This window comes from Anser brachyrhynchus (genome assembly GCF_964034855.1).
Source record: "Anser brachyrhynchus genome assembly, chromosome: 18".
In the NCBI taxonomy this organism is placed as follows: domain Eukaryota; kingdom Metazoa; phylum Chordata; class Aves; order Anseriformes; family Anatidae; genus Anser; species Anser brachyrhynchus.
The window spans coordinates 8,768,341-8,792,018 of NC_137711.1; the positions used below are offsets into that span (position 1 = coordinate 8,768,341).

Consider the following 23,678-nt stretch of genomic DNA (forward strand, 5'->3'; position numbering starts at 1 on the left):
GATCTTGCTTTCACCCAAGAAATTCAGGACGTGCCAGGGCTCACGAACGGAAATGGTTCCACGCACATCTACTGATCAAAGCAATCAGGACGACATTCTTGTCTGTAGGAACCAAAGAGGTGCCAAAAGGAAAAGAAAAAGCATTTCCTTGTCCAAGTGTAAGCAAGCACACAGCAGCAGTATCAGTGAGGCTGGGTGAGGAGGGGATGTCTGAGCTTTGCCAGTCTACGCGGACATAATTTGTGCAACCTTACGGCAGTGCTTGCTCGCCCCCTTCCTGGGAGGGCAGCAGGGTCTGACACGGAGCAGCTGGGCTCCGGGAGCACCATGGGGAACAGCAGCAGGGACTGCTTCGCCAGATGTAGCACACGTGCGATAACCTTCAGGAAATAACCCAGCCCTTATGGGATGGCACACTTTCTACTGAAGCACAGTGATGAAGGAACCGAGCGTTGCCCCTGTTGCCACAGCACTACCCGGTAGCTGGATGGAGCTGTGCCTGCAGTAAACAAAGTGGTTTTCGAAACCACTGTTCTCATTCGAGACAGCTGTGAGCACACCTGCTCGGGTCACTGCACCAGTGTTTTATGCACCTCTGAAGCCTGCTCTGACCTGAAAGCGATTGCAGCCCTTGGTCTGCACCTCGGCTCAGCTTTCCTATTTGCCATCAGAAAGATTATGCAGGACTACCTGCAATAATTAACTCCCGAGAGAGAAGTTAAAATAAAACCACTAAGAGGCTGCTGAGAACCAGAAAAGATAACAAACCCTGGCTGGGGCTGGGATGGGGGAAGGCAAACAGCAAGGAGGGACTGTCACGAGGAACCCCCAGCAGCTCTTCCCCCACCACCCACCAGTGCTCAGCTCTCACATATAAAGATCTCTGCAGCTTTAGCAAAGGTCACTGGGGTTTGTACGTGGGGGAAGACAGCTCCAAAAGTACTCAATTTACAGCTTTTGAACCGGCTCCTGGTAAGCTCTGCCCAAGTGGAAGTGAGGTGGTGGCATCTCAGCACCGAGCTGAACACCCCACCTTGCTGGGGCCTCCTCCAGTCCTGCTGGGTTCGGTCCGTGCTGAAGACGTCTCCCTCAGACATCTGTATTTTCAGATTATTCATTATGAATTGATTAGTTCATCCCACAGTCACCGCGATCATATTCTTCCTATGTACTAACATCTCAATGAATGAGCAGTCAAGTAGAAAATGAATGCATTAGTGCCTGATTGTATTACTAAGCTCTTGTAAATGCTAACGAATGCAGCAGTGTTTAATTCAGCCAAATAAGCAGGTAGTTACAGAGTTAAACAGCACAAGCTTCCAAACAAGAGTAAAACATCTAAAAATATCTTAATATCTTTCAGCTTTAGCATTGAAATTACCTTTGGAAATGAGCGTTCATTTGAGGAGAATTCTTTTGTCTGGTTATAAAGACACGTTCCAGCTAGTATTTTCACGAGTATGACATTGAGCTAGCCACTTTCAGCCCTGCCAGGGCAGAACTGATTACAAGCCACCTAGGTAATTAGAACAATTTGCATTCAGACCTGCATTTTAGGAGAAACTAAGCTCGGAATAATTTTTGTAACTCCGCTGGATTTGCTATTTGCAACTCAATACGCAAGACAAAGTTTCCAGTTCTCTGCTGGGAACAGAGAAATGCAGCTTTTTTTTATTATTAATTATTCACTATATGAGTGAATTTCTCATCTCCATCCATAAGCAACCACAACAGTATATACAAAAAATAAGATCTCAAAGAAAGCACATTAGCCTCTTAAAAGAAATGGGTACAGTTTTTAGGCAGGTTGGCCACTCAGGAACTTGGTTCTCATTACGCTGCCTGGCTGCGTGATAGAGAAGAGCAATTCCCTGGCTCACAATGTGCTCATCAAAACTTTATGAACGATAGATTAAAAAGACGGGGAAATTTCCACACAGACCAATCCTCATGTTTGCCTCCCTTGTTTATCATGGAGCAGCACTTCTGCAAACACACGAAGCCAAGCGATCCAGGCGCACGCCGCTGCAGCACCCAGTGGGCAGCAAGCACGGACCTACCCGTGCTCCTCACGTTTACAAGGGTATTTGCGCACTGAGCTTCTCATAGGGATGGGCAGACAGACTAAGGTTGTGCAGGCAGCCAGCGTCCTTACAGGTCCAGGTTATACATCTGACCAGCTGCTTGCCATTAAAACATAACACAGCATTAAAAAAATACTGCACTTTCTTCTTAGCTGTATCAAAGACACCGTGCCAGCTTTTGGTGCATGCCAGGACATTGCCCCCCTCCGAAACACCACGAGCCCGGCCCCTCTAGAGCCCATCCAGGTGACGATCCAGAAGAGCAACGGCTGCGTCCAGCATGGCCTGAGCATGGCGAGGTGCCTCTGCTGGGATGCTGTGCCTTGGGCAGCCCTAGATGCAGATGACAACCTTGCACAAAAATCCCTAAGAAATCCCTCCTGGATTTTACCCCTCCCAGCGTTTTTCCTAAAGAAGGGAAAGCAATGTGCAGCAACAATGCAGAGAGGCCCCGAGCGGGGCCAGCTACCGCGTTAGCCTGATTCCAGCTCAGTGCTCTGCAGAGACCCCAGCTGCTTACAAGGCCGAATCCGTCCGCATGTTGGGTAGCCGAGCTGTGGTGCTGCAGCCCACAGCTGGGCCAGCAAACGGCCCCACAGAGGAGACCCCGCATGGCTCAGCCCCATGCTCCTTGTACGAGGAGCCACGCGTGGCACGAGCCTCGCAGGCACGACATTCCTCTGCCGCTGATACACTGTCAAATCCATTTCAAGACCAAAAGCCTCCACCGTGAGGAATTTGTCTGCCTTTGCCTCAGCTGGGCAGTTGTCCCAGAGGCTGGCTGAGGGAGATTTTAATTTCTCGCTTCCACTAAACCTCTAATGGACTGGACTTGCTTTGGCTGCATAAAGATGGCCAGACCCTAAGGCTAAAGACCTGCCGTACCCACAACAGCAGGACATTTTGGAACCGAGAGTTCAAATTTACTAAGCAGAGCCCAAATTAGAACCTGCAAGAGGTGCCTGTAACAACCTGAGCAGAGAAGACTGACTCATCGCCTTGTTTTCCCCAAGCACAGACTGTATCTGTTTGGCAACAGACCAAGGAAAATGACAGTATAAACTGCCAGATCCCAGCAAATCTCTTCTTTGACTGCCTCTGCTGTTCACTGCCAAGAGACGGAGCTGGCTTTGCTGCTGTCCCATAGGACAAGCCTCGTTCTCGGGTCTAAATTTGCCTCCCCCATCTTCTTAAAGGGCAGAGTGATATAGGAGTTGGACTTGTGCAACATTATAAAACCCCTCTATGAGAGTCGGTCAGCCCTCTACATTCCTTTGGGGTCTCCTCAAGCAGCAGAAAGACAAATGGGCTCTGCGTCACGCTGCTGTGGATGTGAACGCAGCCAAGGATCGGTGGGGTTTCGCTGTAAGCCCTCCCACCACCACCCAGGAGCCCTGCTGGCAGCACCCAGCGTGAAGGAAGGTTTAGCTCTTGAAGTATTTTACAGAGTCCTAAGAAAAGCATTAGAGACAAAAGACTGCCAGAAATGCTGCGTTCATCAGCCTGTGCTCATGGGAGATGTGCAGGTTTAAAAAAAATACAAAGTAAGAGACTGACTTCAGTGCAGATGAAAGCTTTGGGCTCTGGCTCCCAGGAGAGCCCCACAGGAGCAGCAAGTGCAGCCACAGTGCCAGCTCCCCGAGGGGCTCCAGAGCTGAAACTGGAAGAATTGCCTCCAGAAAGGGCTCTGGAGCCAGAGCTGCTGCCTCCTCGGTACCTGGGGCACAGCTAGTCCTGGAAATGGGGTGTTAGCGCAGCCAGCGATGGAGTCAAAACCCCACCCCGAGCAGCATCTGTTAGTCCTGATGTAAGACTAGCAGAAATCTTGGGCTTTCAATTTGGGCATGTTTCCACTAAGAACCGCAGTGAGACCATTCGCTCTTTTTATACAGCCCACCAAAGAGCCGTTTAGTGATAATGACCAAACTTGGCTTCATCTTGAAAACCTTTAATATACAGGAGTCTATTATTGAGGTTTTAATGGAGCTGGTAGGAAAAACAGAAAAAGTAACACATGACGTGGAGAAGCCGGGTTTGGTTTTCTGTGAGCAGAATAAACCACTACTTTGAAATTTTCCTCTATTATTTATGCTTCCCCTCTCATTCAGAGAAGTTTGTAAGTTCAGATTGCCTACCACATCTTTTCTCTTTTCCTTCATTTCTTCCCTTCTGTCTACAGCCATAAGAGAGGAAGAGGAAAAAAATACAAGAAAGGAAAACCAAGTGACAGTGACCCCATTAGCCGTTCCCCCAGGAGCAGCTGCTCACCACAAGTCTGCCCTCTTGCTCTTCCGCTGACGAGGCCAACGAGCTCGAGGAGGCAGCACGCCCGAGCAGGACAGGGCTCACGAGCCGTGCGACAAGCGGTGACAGCGCTGATGGGACACGACTGGGAGAGTCGCCTCGTCTTTGCAAAGTGAGGGTTAGAATCTGGATGTGCATAACTAGAGGTGGATCAGCAAACCAGTTCGTTCGCCTTCCCTGGAGGGATGCTTTTTTTCCTTCCTGCCTGAGGAGGACAACAAGGGAGGGATCTTTAAGCCTCTGTGAGCGCTAACGGGCCCCAAGCAAGGACAGGACAGAGCCCTCCAAATAAACAGATGAAGGCAGCAGCAGCAGATTAGCCATTTAAGAAATACTTTGCTTGCACAGAGACAAACAGTACCTACCTGGTAACTCTATAGTCCCAAGACTTGTCCTGTACAAACAGGATAAGCCTCTCCATAGAAATTATCTCCTCCACGTTAGGCAGGTATTCCTGAGCCAGAGGAACAAATTCCCCCAAGAGCGGCGATAAGACCTCTCCAGCAGCCGGAAACAGCTAGGTTATCAAATGTTTATGGTAATCAAAAGAGCAGGTGATTACAGTCAACCCCAACGGGTTAGCATGAATATCAAGCAACATGGGCACAAGTACTCGTGGTCATGAGCTCCTGGCTTAATAAAACAGATTAGATATAAACAGAGGCATCAGTGGCAAATGAAACCAGGAGCTCTGTTCCCAAACACAACTCCACCAGTTGAGCAAATTTCATCTCAAAGCTGGAAGGAGCAGGTTGCGGCATATAGCAGAACTGCTTTAAACCGAGAAACGTGCTTGGCAAGCGGTTGACAAACACGAGGTTTACTCCACACGTGCAGCTGAAGGTCTCTACTTTCACCCCAGGCATGGAGAAGGGAAAGCTACGGCTTCTACTCTTGCAAGTGTAATGCTAAGCGTGGGAGGCCAGCTGCCTCAGAGGAAACCCTCACAGCAGTGAGAAGTGAGGTTTTGCACACAGTGAAGTTGTAGTTACATGGACTATTTATAACATGCGGACAGTCTTGACTTGCTTCACTGGGGAACAAGGTACGTGAGCAAGATAGCCTGTAAAATCTGCAGGAATTGCCCAAAGCAGTTAGTTCAGTTAAGGAGTTTAGAGCTGGTCCATGTCATCAGACTAAGAGACCTTCATATTAATATACTTAATACACTTTAAAAAAAAAGATAGAGAAACACAAGACTGCCCAACACTACTTGGATTAACTTCTAAAAAGCATCACTGCAAGTGTCCACATGAGTCCAGCTCTGAAAGAGCAAGAGATTTCACTTTATAGCTTTCTACAGTGCTACCTAAACTTTCTAGTCCCTATGTGTTCAGATCTTTAAAAAAATAAATCAGTGAGAAGTCCTAATTGCCCATGAAATGAATCCAAAAATATTTCTGCCTTGCCTCTGCATTGCTTGAAGTAGGAAGGCTCTGAGCATTAGTCAAAGAAAACAGCTGCATACTGTTCAGAAGGGGAGCCTTTAACTGATTTAGTTCTTTGTTATCAGCTACTTCCAGAGTTACTTTCCACAACCTGCAGGAGCTCGTGTCCTTGGAAGAATTATCAAAAAGCAGGAGAGAAACATGTGGTGGGAAATGCCTGCTCTGGATTTTGTACCAGAAAGCTTGGAGGAAAACACTGCACCAAGGCAGAAGCAGAGACAAAGTAGGGCGATGAGTGTGTGATCCAGCCGATGAGATCAGCTGTTGGCCTCCAAAAAGAGAGACCTATTGTTATGGGCAGTAAGCAGGGTTAATTTCACACCAAAACCCACAAGTATGCAGCTCACGCATCTTCTAGAGAGGTGCTCCTAATTATGCCCCCACAAAATAAGACCGTGCAACTCCCCAAAACACACGGGGAGCACGCTCTCCGTTGGAGGACCAGTCCTCATCCGAAGCCTTTTGGTGAGAAGGGCTCAGGCCCGTGCACCCTACCGCAGACAGTAGAGAAGCCCCACGGGGATTGCTGTGACAACAGGAGCGTGGGGAGCCCAAGAAGCGATGGCCACTCATGTTTGTGACAGTGGGGGAACACTGCTCTGCCAAAATCAGGTGGCCGCGGGTCCATCGGACTCCTTGCCCCACAGCACTTCCAATGCGCAGCCAGACTGCCCTGCAGCCAAGGAAACAGCCCTGACCATCCAGCAGGCGCAGGAGCCATCCCCCAGCTCCCAGCCAAGCAGACTGTGGCAGCAGCCTTCAAAGCACGGCACTTCCCACTCCTCCTTGCACAAGAGCATGCCCAGACATCCTGCAGAAACACCACGGGAGCAGGGAAAAAGGGACCAACCGCTGGGGGTGCAGGGAGGCAGGTTGTTGGGTGCCTTTTTTTTTTTTTTTGAGGCGCTGCGGTGTCATCTTGTTTTATTTTTTGACATTGCAGCCTGCTGGCAGGAGGACTCGGTTGCCAGGGAAACTGCTGGGAAGGTGCACAGGGCTGCTGCCCGCAGCCAGGCAGGAAAATGCCTGCCAGCGAGGAGCCGTCCCCGCAAGAAGGCTGCCCGCTGCCACCGGCCCCGCCGTGCCACCAGCAAGCCACGGAGCTGCTCCTGCAGCACCCGGCTCAGGGGCTGAGCCCAGATCCTGAACCAAGGCCACGAAGTTCAGGCAGCTCTCTGCAAGGACAGGGTGGCATGGTGCCTGAAGGCAGCTCTGTTTTTTTTTTTTTCCTATTATTTTATTTTTAAATGACTGCCATTAGCAGAATAACGGTTAGCAATTTGCAATAATCAATCTGAAATCAGGGTTTGATTAGTTAATGCGCTTTCTGTTGGTCTCTCCTCCTAATGTGATCGGGAGGGGAGGGTCGAGGAGGGTTTCTGTGTCTGTATTGCAGCTCTCCCAGTACCTGCAGGTGGCAAGCCCATTCCTGCTCTTCACTGGTCCCCACCAGGCTGCAGCAGCATTGCACACCCCATTGCATGCCCCAGCCAAGCCCAGCCTGTTACCTCCTCCTGTCCCCTGCCAGCCAAAAGGCCGCCCCCTTCCCCACACCCCCCAAGGGGTCACAGCACTTTCTGCTGCTTCAGCTTGGTGTGAAGGGCTGCGGGCAGGTGAGTGGACAAGCAGGCTCCAGAGCATGAACAGAAGCTGACCATCACCTCCAAAATTATCCCTAACACATCGTCACCCAAGAGAAGCCCTGGACAGGTAAAACCCACTGATCTCCATGCCTGCATGTAATATTTGGCTGTCCCGAAGGTCCTCAGCTCAGCACCTACATGTTAGTCACAGCAGCCATCAACAGCACATAGAGCAAAAAAGGTAGAAAAGTACTTGCAGGAAGAAAGAATAGGAAATGCAATTTCTCTTGTATAGTATGTTCAGGCTCCAAACAGCTCTTTCTAATCCGCATTTTCCCCACAAAACATGCCCAGCCTGCTACAGCAACACAGGAGTCTCCAATCGGTGCTCTGTTAGGAAAGCGGTCGCTCAGTCCAGGCAGGCTGCTGGTGCAGACCTCGGTGTGCCTGTGCTAACTTACATCTCCTCTCCGAGGGGTGTCATGTCCTTCCCGATATCCCAGACCAAGCTGTCTCTTAGCTTGGCTCCACGGCTCAGGTCCCTGCACAAGCCCAAGTCCGAGCAGGATGATGCCAACACCAAGCACCTGACAGCCAACACCCAGCCTCAGTGAATTCAAATCCAAAGCTACAAAATCCCACCACTGACACCACAAGCCCCATAACTAAGGGGTCAGCTGAGGATACTGCAGTGCTATTTTCTCTCCCCATCACTCGTGCTGTCTCTCGTAATCACTTCTGCTCCCCTCTTTCCCACCATGTTCACGCTACTCTCATTCCTCCTCCACCCACCTCTCCCCATCCCCAAATCTCCGCATTTAATGCTCTGTTCCCGTCTCCTTGTTTATTCTCAGCACCATGTGCCAAAGATACGCCAGGCAGAGAGGCTGTGACACTCTCCTCTGCTGCCCTGAGCGAGCAAACTTACATATGTTGAATTAAAGGGGGAAGAAAAAACAAGAAGTCTTTTTTTTTTAAAAAAAGTCTTTGTACATCCTGCCTGTTTGCAGAGCATCCTTGGGAGAAATCTGGATTGTTGTGATCGACATTACCTGGTGCACTAATTAGAAGCAGTATTTACAGCCATGATACCATTTTAATGCTGTTTTGCATCTGTTGTACTTCCACTTAGAGAGTAAATGTAGTGGGGAACATCTGTTTGCTGCTGCTATCTGATGCGACATTCCCCGGCCAGCGATTTCGCCTTCGTTACAGTGGGCTTTAATTGTTCCAATTACCATCAGAGGGAGATGTCCCTGCAGCAACAGGTACCAGTCCTGGCCCAGCTTTTCAAGCAGACAACGTTACCTAACACTGGTCGTTTTCATTCCACTCTTGTAACAAAACAGGGGAGAAATGACAGTCTGGATGCAGATGTTGCCTCCATTTTGTAGAGAAGCCATTGTCAGCCAGCAGGAGAAGAAATCCAGCCAGGGAATGGGGGCCACAAGCAAGAGCTTGTCCCAGCAGATGATGGAAAGGGAGAAATGATGGCTCCTGGTGAAAAGGCAGCAGCCCTGAGGTCTCCAAACCCACAGGTAGCTCCAATACATCCCTGCCACAGACACAGGGTGGTACCTGTGCATGCATCAGGCTGTTGGCCCCCAAAACAGCCTGGGGTTGTGTCTGGCTGCCTTTCTGTTATGATTCAGGTGATGCACAATGAAACATGCTGCTTGGCCAGCATCCACATCTGGGATCTCGTGTCCCCCAGCCAAGGGGCTTCCAAGTACATAAACCTGAAGGGGGGGGAGGCTGCCGGGAGGTCTCAGGGTCACACTGCACAACTGATCTTTTCTGAACCCCCACAGGGCATTTGCCTTAGCCCTGAGCATTCACCCCGGTACTCAGGTAACAGGTTATTAAGCAAATTCTAGCTCAAACTGAGCTCCTGCCATCAGACCACACCTGAAAAACAGCCCAGAGCTCTATCTGAACAAAGTCACGAGCCAACTTGTACATCCCAGGCCAACTCTGCTGTCATCACCCTCTTTCCCAGCATGTTGGAGTAGTAAAACCAGAACAGCACTGACTAGCCAAGAAAGCCATCTTCAGGGTCCTGGGTAAGCATCCTGCAGCCTAGCTGCTCCCTTCCCACTCTGCTTGTGCGAAGAAATATCTGCAGAGTGTATACCACCCAAACCAAAGCTGAAGCAGAGGCCATTTGGACGGTTCCCAATATCCCCTTGCTCCAACACAACGCAATTCCTCTGCCAGGCATCTCCACACCCGGGCTGCCAGGACAAACAGACCTTTCCTCCTGCCGCACTGCGGTGCCAGCACCTTCCCCAGCAGGATTTTGGGGATGTGAGGGTTAGCACTGAGCTAACCTGCCAGCAAGGTCACCTCAAACCCCTTTTCCTACCTAGTCTTGAAGTGCGCCGGCAATTCTTCAGCAGTGTTTGCTTTTCCACAAGCAAAGCAACATCATTTGCTGCTACTGCGTCACACTAGAGCAGTGGGGCTTTAGAAACAGAAAATCACTGTTCAGTTGGTTATTCCTGGACACACAGACATGTATTTAACTCAATTTCTCTTCTCTAACCACACGCCCAAGCCACCGGTACAAGACCTCAGGCACGCTCAGCATTTGCCGCAAGAGGGCTCCTGCCGCTGCCGCCTCCCACCCAGCTCCTGCAAGTTGCCAAAAGGGGAGAGGTTTGGCTGAAACCCGAAGTGTTCGTGAAGTGTCATACCCAAACATCTGTTTTGGAGCTAAATCTGTGAGCTCGTTATTGTCCCGCTTTGAGTTTTTTCCCACTGGGAATCAATCGCCTAACAACGTGTAAAGCGGGGAAATCTCATTTGCAGAGCTCCAAGGGCTTTTGCAAAGGAACCAGGCTGCCAGCAAAGCTACTTTAGAAGAGAAGACTGCAGCAGAGAAGGGAAGTGGCTAGCCCATCTGACCAAGCTCCCGTGACAGGTTACCAGCAGACTTGAGGTAAAACCAGAAAGTTCTGCTGCTCCTGCCCAGCGCCCAGCCCTGCAGCCTTTCCCAGGGGCCGCAGGATGACTGGGCCCTTCTGCTCACCCTCTCCTCCACGCTTACCAGAAGAGCATCCCTCAGCCTAGACACGGGACTTGTCTAGATTAGAAAATACCATGAATGCAGCCAAAGAGCATTTTAAATCACTGTGCTGACATAGGTATGGACACGGCCCTACTCATCCTGCTTTCAGCTGGTTTGACTAGCACTAAATCCAGCTATACTGGTACGAGAGCACCTGCTCTTCGGCTCACCCAGGGAAACTGGAGTCGTGTCAGCACAGCAGAACTGGGCTTCTCACAGCAGAGCTCGGCACATGGGTGAGAGCTGGGCACCAGTCCTGGCCCGAGGCTGCCCTCCCAGAGCAGAGTGCTGTCACAGAACCGTCAGCCCTGATCTCAAAGGTCAGGCTCAGGCAGCAGTACCAGGACTAGATGCTTTCCCAACACACTCCCCAGCTGGAAGCGGGTCTACTCCTGACAGGGCATCAGATCAGATGCTCGAGCATCAGATCAGACAGAGGGAGACCTTCCTGCAGCTACAGGGCTCACTTTGTGTTGCCGCAGGGGTCTGCAGCCAGAGCCTTCCATCATTTTGATTCGCAACCCCAACCCATCTTCCCTACTCAAACCCCACTGCTCCAGGCTGGTGCTGCCTCCTCGCCTCAGTGCCGAGCACACCTTCCTCATCTCAGGGCTCTCTAGTCAGTACCACACCACAAGTAACCATCAGTAAACAGCAGCAGCTTGAGGCTGCACCGTGAAAGCCTTTCTGCTGTTTGAGGAGAGCGGGGGCTATGCATTTTCCCCCCCATAAAGCCAACAGAAGGCTCTGAGTTTATTTAGGTCAATTAACTTCAGCTTTCAAATTAAGTTCTCATCTCATTTTACCGACAAGCTGTAAGCAAAGCAGAAAAAGGGTCAGCTGAGGAGAGCGTGGCCCAGGATTTTTAGACTGCTAAGTAATTTAAAACCAAAGGGGAAAAAGAAAATTGAGATCAGGGAAGAGCACGGACCACCTAACAACTCCTGCTTCACATTCTTGTTCTTCCTCTGCTCTGGGCATCATCAAACTTCCAGACCAGAAAGGGTAAAAAGGAGCTGATATAGAGAGCTGCGCAGAGGAAGCCATTTGTGGCACAACGCATTTTATTGGTCCCACACACCCGAGAATGATGCTCCATATTCTTGAGTGCCATCTACTGGCATTTTTCTCTCTTTGCTATATATTAAACCCAACCCCAGTGTTAAAAGAGCAGTCAGGTTGCAGTCAAGCACTTGGAAGTACAAAAATGCCAGAGCCTGGACTGCACACAACACAAGCCCAGTCCCTTGCATAAATGCATCAGAACACGCTTTGTAATGACGTGGTCAGGGACCACTTTCTGCACGAAAAAGCCCCCTTTCATACACCAGATGGATAGTGCTCTCTTAATGAGCAGCTATTCAATATTTTTCTTTATCCTCATCACTCAATATGTAGCTCCATGTCCTGTGCATGGCATGCTATTGAAGTCCTGCTCTAAATAATGAGCTATTAATTTTCTCCTGGGCTTTCACAGCATTTATTATCATAGTATCTGAGTGCTTCGCAAACATTAATTTGCCTTACAACAGCCCTGCGAGGAATGGTGGAATTATTCTTGTACAGATGGGGGACTTGGGCATGGCCACAATAAAATCAGACGGGCACAGCATGGTGGGGTGCTCTGTTTGGGATGCAGGAAGGTCCCATTTCTCAGAGCTTTGGGAACCAAAGCTTTCGGTGCTTTCCGAGCACTGCTCTGACAGCCTCCGCAGCCGGCTACGAGCCTGCAGCTTTCCCAACTGTGCCCAGTGCCACCTCCCACAGTGGCTGGGAACCCTGCCGTGCTGGGGTTCATCTGAAAAGTTTTCCTGCGTTTGACATTGTGTCTAGCAAGTCTGCTGCAAGCATGCAGGCAGCCTTAATTCCTGCAGAGACAGCCCCCAGGAGCGATGCTTCCTTCTGGGATGGTATTCTCTCACCACACACTGCACATACAGCCTAAATAATTGCCTCGATGGGACAAACCGGGGCAGTTAGTTACATGCTCCCTATGGATCATCTTTGTCACAACAACCCGCCACAAAACACTTCTGAACACACCTCTGGCAGGCTGCAGGCTTGCAGTAGATGACCAGAAGCTGTGGTAAAAGCGTGCCAAAGGCAGAGACACCAAGAGCATCACAAGAATGTTGAGGTTTGGCCATTGCTAAATAATAAGTAGTCCTTGCTGATTCAAAGGCGCCCAGCAACTCTCTGAAGCTTCAGAGAAAGGTAAAGCAACCCAGAGCACAGCCAGCAAGTCAGGGACAAGGACAGGGAAAGGATAAATCCCTTCTTGACACCTACAGCTACCCACACAGTCCTGATGCCGGGCTGTAGTCCTGGCATCCACCCAGGGAAAGGCTCACAGCCAGCAGCTGCCTCACATCACCACGGCCTTTTTGGTGGGGGTAGCGCTTTAATTCCTCTCCCAGACCGGTGCATCATGCCAGTCCAGAGCTCTGCCAAATCAGACATTCATTCTGCCCTGACAGGGGAATTTTCCATCCCCATCACTGTTTTCATTCTGCTCTTCACACCCAGCAGAATTGCAAGACCCTTTCAGGCTACAGAACTCATTTTTTGTTGTATTCAGAGAAGGCAGCGCTACTCGTTTGCATCGTGACAATATTACATTTCCTCATTACTTTCCGTCCTTTCCCATCCCTTACTCCTCTTAAGAGCTTATTTGCATTTTTGATCAGACCCGTACGCTGAGGAGATGCCTTCAGGGAGCTGGCTGTAACAGTGCCCAGGTCTTTTTCCTGGGCTGAATCAATCAATTCACACCTCTGGGAATACAATGAATTTTTTCCTGCAATGTGTACAATTATTCCCAGTTTTCATTGGTAAGAGAGGAGGAGAGAGGGGCTTTGAAATGCAAAGTCATATGTGCAAATCATCATCTCCAGCAGCGAAAGCTACGCCCGCATGCTGCTAACCCAGGCGGGCAGCATCTTACCTGGGCAGGATGGGCCTCGGCCTCTTCTGCACCGACCCGCCCGGCTCATCCTCGCACCAGGTCCCCGGCGGTCAGCGACGGCCCTGCCAGGAGATGTACGGAGCGCTCAATAAAAGATCAAATCACCCCCCGCCTTCCCAAAGCGCCACCACATCCTGTGAGCACCGCTCACCTTCCCCGGCAAGGCTTTCTGCAGCCTGCCTCACGGCAGCCCCACTGCCCAGCCCGTTTCTAGTTTTGAAGCTTCCATCTCACAGCTGGAGCCCGCAGGGCGCCTAACCACATCCCCAGCACGGCAGGGTAAAACCCAGCGCAGGGCTGCCGACAGGTTTGGAGAGCACGTTTTGCTGAACTGAGGTTCCTCAGCCCAACTTCCTCCTGCGTTGCTACAACATTTAGGTCTGTTTAATCTTCTCTGACTGCTCGGTGCCGGACAAACCCCGTCCCCCAGCAGCTGCACAGCAGCAGCCGCCTGCGCGGAAGTGTTTTCATTTACCGAACACACGGAGGCATAGCTGGGAATGCATTTTCTTTCTCACGTGCTATCGAAATACTGCCTGAGAGGAGAGCAGGAAGAGCCTGGTGTGCTCCAGAACCTTCGTGGAGGTGGCACCAGAGCTGGCGTTCCCCTAGCAGGCCCCTCAGGGTGCCCTGGGGGAAAGGCTCTCCCAGGCCCTGCCCCGAAGCAGGCCGCAGCCTGCACAAGCACTGGGCCGCCCTCCTGTGCCCACAGCCCACACATGCAGAAGCCAGCAGTGTTTGGAGAAGTGACCAAATTAATTAAGAGCACCCCAGGCTGGACAGCCTTCAGCTGAGAACGCTGTTTGTTTGCCAGGCACAGCTCAGGTGCTCCCGCACCCTCTCTCTCACATCCTCCTGGGCCCAGGAAGCTTTCACCACCCCACGGCCTGCGAAAACATTTACCGAGCAGCAGCACTGGGAGCAGCTGCTGAAACAGCACGGCCCATCAAAAACCAGTCACACAAAGCTCCGCCAGACTGGCTTCTGCAGGTCCCCAGCTGGTTTTGGCTCGGTGCTGCTGGCCTTGTCCCACCAAGGGGCTGGGAAGGTGCTGGGACCCAGCCAGCAGCACTGCGTGCCTCACTTTCCCTCTCACAAGACACAGGAAGAGTTGCAGCCACCTTTTTGAGGAGCTGAGACATCTTGGGTGTGACACCAGCTCCAGCCTCGAGCGGAGCAACTCAGAAATGAAGTTCCCTTCCTTGGACAAGCTCGGGGCACGCCACCTAGGTTGAACTCCGTGGAAAATAGTTAATTAATCTCTCTTGCCGCGGCCTAATTCTCTTTTCAACATGTGGCTGTCACTTCCCTGTCATCACAGCTGATTTACAATGGGGTTTAATTAAATCCTCCGTACATTATTCAGTATTCTCTGAAGACAACACCAAAGCAGCCAAGGGTATTTAAAATGTCACCTGCTGAGACGTATCATCTCCTTCTAAATAAATATGACAGTGATCAAACTTTGGCTAATTACAGTGACTTCGTTATTTGTTTGTATGTTTTAATATTTAATTGCTTTCGTGTTCATCCAATTACAAAGCAACAGCAAATAGAAATTAACTTTTTATCAGCGTGTTCCCAGCCCAGCTAATCAGCACTTCAAAGGCCAGACACAATAGGAGGCCATCCAACCTGAGAGCGCTTTACAATATATTCTCTGCTGAATGGACCGTTCTATTAAATTAAGGGAGAATTGTGTTTGTCAGTGTATTCCCAGCTCCCACCCGGATTCCCTTTATGTGGCCATTTACGGGCCTCGTTGTAGCATCCTTGCAGCAGGAGAGTAAATTGTTTGCATTGCTCCTGCCCTCGTTCAGACAGCACCTCGCTCTGCATCAGCTGAAGCATGGGGAAATTGCTTCCTCTTGGTAGCTTCTGCCTTTCCACCGAGCAGAGGTGAGGCTGAGATGCCGGGTCGTGCCCCAGTAACAGCACACGAGCAGCAAGCTAAGCACATGCCTTGAGAGCACGGGCAGCCTCCCACAAAGCCTCTTGGCCAAAGTCACCCGTTGGCTTGAATGGGGACAGAAGCTCAACCTGATGACTTCTTCTGCCTAAGATTTAGGGTGCTGTTGGCACCAGCACAGCTGCAGCAGCAGCTGGAGTGCCAGGGAGGCACGGGTCTGCAGTAGCGTTATGTTCCTGCTCTGCCACGTGTGCCCATTGCACCTGGGCTTGGATTTGCAATGGGTGCAGTTGCACGGACTCCGGCCGGCTCCCTGGGAGGTCTGCATCCGTTTTAGCAGCTATCAACAGAGGGCAAAACTAGCAAAAAAAGAAAAAGCTTGAGGGCACAAAATCAATATAATCAGAGTGATTTTTGCCAGTGCAACAATCTATCTATATTGTCAGAAAGTTGATGTGGAGATGTTAAACAAGGCTGGTTTCCTTCTGCAAACCTACCAGCAGAAGTGGATGACAAGTGCAGAGAAAGTGATTTAGAGTCAAAGAAAACAGATAAATAGCACATTTGCCAAACATCAGGGGAGAAATACAACCAGACCGGCACATGCGTAAGCAACCCACATTAAAGAGAACAGATCTGCGCTGTCTCTGCCCTGCACTACATTGCCCGTTATTGCTGTAAAAAGCCAAGCCTTTTAGTTACCACATCAAAAGTCTGGACAAGAGATCAGGAACCATGCCTCAAACAAACACGGTTTTAGGAAGCACTCTACATAATAACAATATTAACAAAGTGTGATCTCCTCATTTTAAAAATTCAAGCAAACAAATCTACACATACATAAAGCCAGGCCAAGATCAGAGGTTTTTCCCTTGGAAGCATCCACAAGTTCTCACATTATCCCTCAGCCTTACCTTGCTGCCTTCTGGATTTCATAAGAAGTCTTTTCATGTAAGCACAAAGAATAAAAACCACATTTACACAACTGAAGACGAGACCAATTTGTAGGTTCCTTGCCACACGTGCCAATGTTCCTGAAGCAAATTGCAGCCAAGCCCCAAGAAGTAAAAGTCTCAAAGAGCCAAGGGCAACTACTGGGCCTGCACACAAATGCCAGGAGGCGCTCCAGTGACTTATTGTGCCTTGGGCTTACTTATTTATGCAGCTCTATTGCAGCAGGAGCAGAGTTAAAAGAAAAAATAACAGAAGACCTAGTTCTCTAGACCATGCTGCAGCAGCAAGAGCTCACCTTTGACCCCGGAGCACCAGGGGACTGACACCCACAGAGGCAACACCTTTTTGAAAAGGCTGCTGTGACACAGCTTTAGACAGAAATTCTGTATTTTTTTTTAATGGAAAAGAAAAAAGTACTTTCAGATTTTATTAAAAACACAAAACAACCTCTTTTTTCCACTGAGAAACAACTTTGTGGATAATTTTAGGCTTATCTCATAAAATATTAAATGAACAAAGAAATGTGTTGGAAATACTTTGATTTTATTGAAATAAAATATTTAATTTGACCCAAAACACTTTCAGATTTTTTTTTGATCTTTGAGACTAGATTCATTTGAGAAATCAAAGATTGCAGAGTTCTCCAGGCAAACAGATCTGATTTCTGCCTAGCTTTAGTAAGAACTCATTCACTGTACTGACTTGCGACTGCTTTTGTTTTCTTAAATTTTCTCCTGCGAAGTTATACCATTCATTAAAAGACACAGAAGAATTAGGCTCACACCAAGAAGGAAGCTGGAATAACTTTGATCAGTCCTTTGAAACAGCTGAGCAACCACCACAGCAGTGGCAAGGCAGAGGTTTTGGAGGAAGAGAACCAAGAAATGCAGAAATATGCATGCGAAGAAAAACAGAGGCTTTTCACTTTGATGAAAAATCTGAGCATTCCAAAGCCTGTGCATAAAGACTTCAGCAAAATTCGCTGCCAGTGACATGAGAAGGGGCAGCAAAGGAAAAAATAAACTTCCAGCTAGAAAGATGTTTGGCATCACAGGAAAGTCGCATTTTTCTCAAAAGCAAGAGGATGGGAAAAACTGGTCAAAGTGCTTCAAAATGTTTCATTCCAGACAAACGCTTGAGATACAGACCCTTCAATAAGGAAACTAAAGAGAAGAAAATATCCTGTTTTTCCTGGCCAGTACTGACAGGCTGCTCCCTGCCTAGCAGCCGTCACTGGGAAGCCACAGGGAAGCTACAAAGCACTGCTCTGGTCCTGCAGGAGCGATGGGGACCGAGGCTTCAAAGCACTGCTGTGGCCCTACCTGATGCTGCTGCGGGGTTTCTACATTAAAACACACACATCCGTTCGCTCCTAGCAAAATCCTGTTTTGAATCAGTTCGGTATCTTTTGACATAAGAAAAAAACTGCTGGAGAAAGCTCTGAAGTCATCAGGATATCATCTTCCAACACGCAATCCCCTCAGCTTGGAGGGAATTTGTATCCTCAGGCTTCAGCGAACTGCAGTTGTACAACGGTAATCGAAACACAAAACCCCAGGCTCAGCTACCAAACCCAGCTTGGACCAAATCAAAGGTTTCAGCTGGCACAGCCTGTTCCCTTTGTGACTCACTGGAATTTGGAGTTATGATTTACCACCCTCATCTGGGCCAAGAACAGTACTGATATTATTATTATTACTGTAGCTAAAGCCTTGAATGTTTTCCAGGCTGGCAAAGATATCTACCACTCAGTTTTACTGCTTAGTTTCTGCATTTTTCAGCTCTAATAAATGGGGTGACCAAGCCCAGGGCATATATTCAGATTTCTGAAGCTGTCATGTAATCAAAACTCAAGAAATACCACCACACACATGCTGGGGATAGCATGAGAACCAGGCCTTCCTCTTGGCTTCCCATTTCTCTGGTCCTGGGCTTTCATTGCAGAGATGTTAACTTCTGAATTGAAGATTTCATATGGAAGTCCTAGATCCAGACTCAGAAGATTACAGGAGAACGTAAGCTTTCACCCAGTAAGAATCAAGTTTCTAACCTTCAAGGCTGCAGAGAAAGGCAACACTGAAAGCTTCAAATTCAGGAGGAAAAATGTAGGATGGTTAAAAAGATCCATTAGGAATGTCTACAAATATAGCACCTGCAGTGATTTTGGTCAGCACCACCACACTGCTCAGTACCGATGTCCCCAAAAGGCCCCACCAGGACACCAGGGACGAGCCCCGGGCTTTGGTGTCTCCTGGGCAGGGAGGAAGGAGCCCTCGAGCAGCCCCAAGGAGGGGCCCAGCCAAATCCTTTGCTCATTACTTGCCTTGGGGAAGGAAACATGATTGCCTCCGCCCCTTCTGTTTGCAGCTTCTTCATTCCTTCTTCCGCTCTTGGTCTTCTTTGAAGGGGAGGAAGAGCCAGGCCCTCAACGAACATACCTACCTCCCCTCAGGCCGCTTATTTATGGAGCATTTCTCTTCGAAAGGACACTGCTAGGTGTTCGGTACCCAGCCCTGCGTTCAGCTCTCGCCCCCAGAAGCCCAGAGCAGGCCTCGGCTCACAGTGAAGGATGGATCCCACCTCCTATCGAGTTGTTCCCACTGCTCCTTGGCCACAACTGACCGAAACCTGCCTTCTGCTTTGACAGGAGGCCCAACCACGGCCAGGATGGTTCTGGAAAGCGAGCACCTCCACGTGCACAACAAGGAGCCCCAGTGGGACCGAGGCAGGGCCTGAGCAGGGACCTGTGCCTTGTTGGTGCTGCCCCTGCTCTGTCCCCTTGTCTGAGGGGGGCGATGACAGCACCGAAGGCTGCGGGGTGAGGTCTCTGTCCAGGCTGAGGGACCCAAATCGCCAGGCCCCCATCTCCCAGTGGGCGCGGAGCTGCTCAGGTGCCTCCACAGTCCAACCCAACCGATCTCCTAGGGCAATCCGAGCTTTGAGATGGAGCCAACAGGGGTACAGTGGATCTCACCATCAAGATCCACATCATCAGCAAGCCAACACGAAAGCCAGACCCTAGGAGACAGTAAGCAGCCTCAGAAACAAGTGAGCACAAGCTAAAGCTCTGAGGAGGCCCAGAGGCAGCAGGGCAGGGACCAGCACCCTCCAGCTCCGCGTTTCAGCGGTGCCCTGTCCCAGCCTACAGCTTTTTCCGAAGAAAAAGCTCCCAGGAAAACCAGGCCCCAAGACGCAGAGAGGAGCAGATCGTCTCCCTACACACACAAAAAGAAATCAAAGCGAGCGGTTTGCATACAAGCCTTGCATTTGCAATTCTGATTCCCTAATAGGAAATGGCTCCCAACTGGGGGAGGGGCAGACAGGAAATATTACAGCAATGTTATTTTGTTACACTAATTACCAATAATGGCACATACTATGGTACCAACCACAGTCAATTCATTTTGAAAGCTATATAATAATGTTTAGGATCAGGAATTAATTTTTATAGCCACTGGAGCAGATTTACTTGTACTGTAATGCAGATTTATTACAAATTAAATTTCCCAACTCCGGAGGTTGACTTGGAGAGGCTCAGCAGGACTCGAGGCGAGAGACACCCTGATGTACGGGGGAGCCTCAGCAGCGCCGGGGCTCGCAGCTTCAGGTCTCAGTGCCCATTAGCACAAACGTTTCCATGTGCCCGCCTGTGCTGGCCATCTTGGTGCCACAGCATCAACACGAGCAGGACCACAATGGGTGGCCTTCATTCAGTCAACGGAACGTGAAAGCTTTGTTCTTACTGTTGTATGGCTTTAAAAGGTAAAAAAAATCAGTACTACAGACTTCCTGCGTAAAGAGAGCTCCATAAAAAATTCATAAAGCGAAAACTTTGAAGCATAGCCAAGAAGATGCAGTCATTAATTTACAGCAACATCTCTGGTGTCAGTCAGTGACGAGGAAGTGGTTCAGGCCATCTTCTGCTCGGGAGAGCGCTGCTGGAGCGGGACGGATGTGCGCAGAGCCTGAGACAGAGCTGGGCCTGAACGAGGGGCCTGGACAGGGCAAGCCCAGCCTGCCACAGGTTCCCAGTGCCATCCCAATGGGGGCTAAGCACCACTGCTTCCCGTTAGGACCAACACCCAATCCTAAATCCAGCTGAATCATTGTTCATGTATTACCTTCACACCCCCATGACGGGCACCCACCAGGATGCCGTTCAGGGTGCAGAACAAGGACCGGGCAGCATCCAGCTCCCGATAACCTATAACTCGGGAAAGAGGTCCCAGCCTGCCAGCCCAACACTTGGCGCTGGCAATGCCTGAAATATAAAATCTCATTCAGCCTAAGCTTTGCGAGAGCAACAGCGCAGCCGCCAAGAAGGGCAGGAGGGGGCTTGCAGCAGTGCTTAAGCACCAGCTCTGCACCATCTGATCGGTGGAGGCACCAAACAAAAACCCGCTCAGATTCCTTAGGAGGCAGAGCCACCGAGCTGGAGCTGCTCCAAGCCCTCTCCCCGCTCAGAGAGGCTCACGGCCACGTCCCCGTGTCCCATCCCGGCCCCCCTCCTGGCCCCAGCACTGCAGAGAATTGGAACAATCCTGTTCTCACGTTGGGTTTTAATGACAGTCACAGATCCCGCCGCATTAAGCCTCATCCTGGGAGAGGGATGCGGAGGGAGGAGAGTCATTAGCTTATCCCTGACGCCCTGCAAGGAAGAGGAGGAGGAGGAGGAGGGGTTTCCTATGCTAATGCTGCGCAGGCTGAGCTCCCACCGATGCTTTCCTGTGCTCCAGAATAAATGAGACTTTCCTAATTCTTTCCCCACTGCAAATAAACAGACGGGGAGCCTGCACCATGCGGCTTGTACTGCCCTATTCATCACAGCATCCCAACTGTAGGTAGCAGTGATTACAGCTAATTATCGGCAATTACCACCGCTGAGCTGGTAGGTGTGTTTCCCCAATAACTTTCAGCAGCTCCCAAACCTCTTCGAGGGCTTCTCCATGCTGGAAGGACGAAGGAAATGACTCTCCCCTCTGCTTGGCAGCCAGACCCCCCTCCCAAAACCTCTCGTCATCAGGCATCACAGCGCGATCATTAAAAAAAGAACAGGAAAAAAACCCAACCCCGTAAGCCCACAGCATCAGCGACGCACCGACAGGTTGACGGGGAACCTTTCTGCTTGGAATGACTCTTTCTGCCTTTTGCTCCTCAAAAGCTCCTGCAATCGAGCCCGGATCCCCTTGCCCCTCCTCAAGCATATAATTCAATTCATACAAAAAAACCCCACACAACAGAAAAGCGCATGTACAGTCGGCGCCTTTCCCGCATATAAAGTACCACGGCAGCGGGTGAGGGATGGACCCTTTGAGAAATTCGTATGCCAGCCTTCCCACTATAGTAATTTCATTCTGTCTTTGTAATTGTCTGATATTACATTGTTCCCTGCCGGAAGATTAATTAGCTAGTCTTACCCTCCAACATACCATCCCTCTGCAACCCTCAAGGAAGCTGGAGTGGTGCCAAGTCGCGCGGATTTGCTATTCTGGCTGGCAGCTGCTACTGTCGCTGCAAAAGCCTCCTTTTGTCCCCGAGCAGCAGTTGCTGTGCCAACTGACCCCCGCGGCCCCGGCCCGCCCGAAGCCACCGCCAAGGAGGTGGCCAAGGTTCAACGCCGCAGGCTGGGGGTGGGAAAAAAGGGCGGGGGGGAGAGAAGAGGAACGGAAAGGGGGGGGAAAAAAATAGGAGAAAACGCAAAATAACAGAACAACACACCCAACCCCGACCACCCCCCACGCCCCAACCCTCCGCCTGGCATAATTACTCACGCTCGTTAAGCATGGCTGCATTGCGTATGCGAGTCACGCGGGACGGGCGCGCGTCGGGCTGCCAGAGCGGCGATGCCGCGGTCCTGCCTGGCGGTGGGCAGGGCGCCGTGGCACCCCGCGGCAGCGCGCGCCCTCGGGGGGGGGACACCCGCCACCCCGTGCCCCCGGGGGGGACGCACGGCACCCCAAACCCCTGGCACCGAGCCCGGCTCGGCATCGCGGTGGGTTTGCAGCTTTTGTTCCCCCTCCACCTTCCCTCCCCGGGCACGGGTTGGGCAGTTCCGCCTTACGGTGCCCGGTGGATGGGATTTGCACGGGCATCAGCACACGCATCTGTTCAGAGATGGGGAGAAACCCCCAAAAAATAGGAAGGTGTCCTTCTAACATCTAATTCACACCAGAAAGCGATACTGACGAGCATTTCAGCTGCCTTTCCAGACCGCTCCAGAAGTCGTATTTGTTCTGTACTCCATGGATCGCATTCAGCCCTGTTTGCCTGGTGCTCTGCGTGTGCCTCCTGAAAGCACCACGGCAGCTCTCACTGCCCGTTTGTCGCCTGTTTTGCCCAGCCGTGCTGTGCAGCTGCCCCAGGTGGCTTTGCAGCCACAGGCCCCATCAAGGCCATGGGGCAAGGTCAGAAAGAGGCACCAGGAGCGCCTACAGGTCATGGTTAAGGGGAAAAAAAATAAAGGAAGGGGCAGCCCGGCAGTGGCAGCTCTGAGCAGAGAAGGTTGCACTGGATCCTTTACATCCCGGCACGCAGCCTTACCATCCCATGCGCCGAGACCCCAGGACCAACCCCACAGAAGCAGCACCTTGTGCTCTGCTTCCCTTCCCTCACCACACAAAAATGGCCGATTCGGGATGTTTTATCCCGGGCAGCCGCGGATCACCTTTCCCCAAACGTTCACAGACCTGCCTCAGAGGGACGGGGGCACATTTTCTCAGCACAGACTCTGCACTAGTGGGCAGGAAACCAGTTTGAAACTGGGCATTACGGGGCTGCAGAAAACAACCCCACACCATCCTAGGGGCTAATTAAGCTCCTTGACGAGGCCGGCAGCTCTGGACCACCTCAGCGCCCGCCTGCACCGACAGCCCCCCTCCCCGGGTGCTACGGAAACAGGAATTAAGCGGTGATGAATGCGGCGTTAATTAATTAAGAGAAGACGCGCACGAAGGGGGCGGGAGGCGGGGGTCCTGGTGCTGCAGACATCACCCGAGGAGGGGCCACCGCATGTTTGTTCCTCGGTGCCTTTGCTTGCCAGAAGGCACCGCGGCACCCAGCCGTCCGCCGGGACACACGGAGCAGGAGCAGCGCCCGCAGCTCCGCGTCGCCATCTTCTCTCACCACGGAGGCCGAATACCAAATCGACTCCGCACACCCCAAAATGGCCGCTCAGAAGGGGCTCGCTCGGGAGAGGTTAGTGGTGGAGCTCGGAGCGAGTGATGCCGGGGGACTGGAGCGCTCTGGTTTGTGTGCGGAGGTTGTCTGCACATAGTTAGCTAAAATGTTAAGCTTCTTAACTGAGGGCAGCAAAGCACGATGCTTACGTTTGGTTTGCATTCTGCACTCCCATCCACCACACA

At 50.9% G+C, this 23,678-nt stretch overlaps 1 protein-coding gene across 16 annotated transcripts in view; it reads right to left on the reverse strand.

Annotated features, from left to right (window-relative positions):
- TNRC6C (trinucleotide repeat containing adaptor 6C) overlaps positions 1–23,678 on the reverse strand; it is a 297,118-nt gene that overhangs the window by 267,498 nt on the left and 5,942 nt on the right. For 15 of the 16 annotated variants that reach the window (XM_080560646.1, XM_080560645.1, XM_080560641.1 and 12 more), the window contains exon 2: positions 13,434–13,516. The gene's annotated coding sequence lies outside the window, so the exon portion shown is untranslated. Of the gene's footprint in view, positions 1–13,433; positions 13,517–22,088; positions 22,112–23,678 lie in introns of those variants that run through there. The other variant, XM_080560648.1, reaches the window with a different exon arrangement.